Raw genomic sequence first — 786 nt, 5'->3', positions numbered from 1 at the left:
CTCTTCCATAAGTAAACTTCACAAAAAAGAGGGGGGGGAGAGGCTGGGAAAGGGGAGAGAGGGAGGAAGATGGAATCATGGAGGGTGGGGGGAAGAGGGGAGGGGGAAAAAAAAACTGTGAAATAAAAGACACGGCGCTCCAAGAAAAAATAAATAAAGGGCAGCTCTTGTCATTGCTACGGGAATATCCACTTATTCACAGTCTCCACAGAAGCACAGTACTACAGGAACACGAGATTCCCAAATCCCTGGAGCAAACCAGCAACACTCTGCTCAACCCTCCCCCCTAAAACCCCGGGGCTGATTCGCTCCAGGTCGCTTGGCCTCGCTGATGTTACTTAATGAACTCATTTTCCTTTTAAATCTTTTTAAATAATAAGAGATTTCGTTTTGTTTTTCGTCGGTTTTGTTTTGTTTTTTTTTTTTAAAGTGATATTCACAAGCAAGGTTACCACACCAAAAAAAAAAAAAAAGGAGAAAAAAAAAAAAGAGAGGGAAAAAAATCAAAATATATATATATATATATATAAATGCACCACCACGGCCACAGCACAGCAGGTCACAGCGTCACTTCCTACGCCTATTTACAAGGAATCTCTGTATGTACAAGGAGGAAGACGGTGGGAGCATAAATTAGCATCTATTTATACAAATAAACAAGAGTCAGGAAATATCCATCCAGCTGGAGGGGGCAGGAAAAGCCGGGAACAAAGAGCTCATCCCCTTCCGGGAGCTCTTGGGGAGGGGGGGGAAAGAGGGGAGCAATGCCAGGCTGGGGAGGGAGGG

Source organism: Neopelma chrysocephalum, unplaced genomic scaffold (assembly GCF_003984885.1).
Source record: "Neopelma chrysocephalum unplaced genomic scaffold, ASM398488v2 Primary Assembly neopelma1_215, whole genome shotgun sequence".
NCBI lineage: Eukaryota > Metazoa > Chordata > Aves > Passeriformes > Pipridae > Neopelma > Neopelma chrysocephalum.
The sequence above is the reverse complement of the archived record's forward strand: the minus strand, read 5'-3'. Positions refer to the sequence as shown.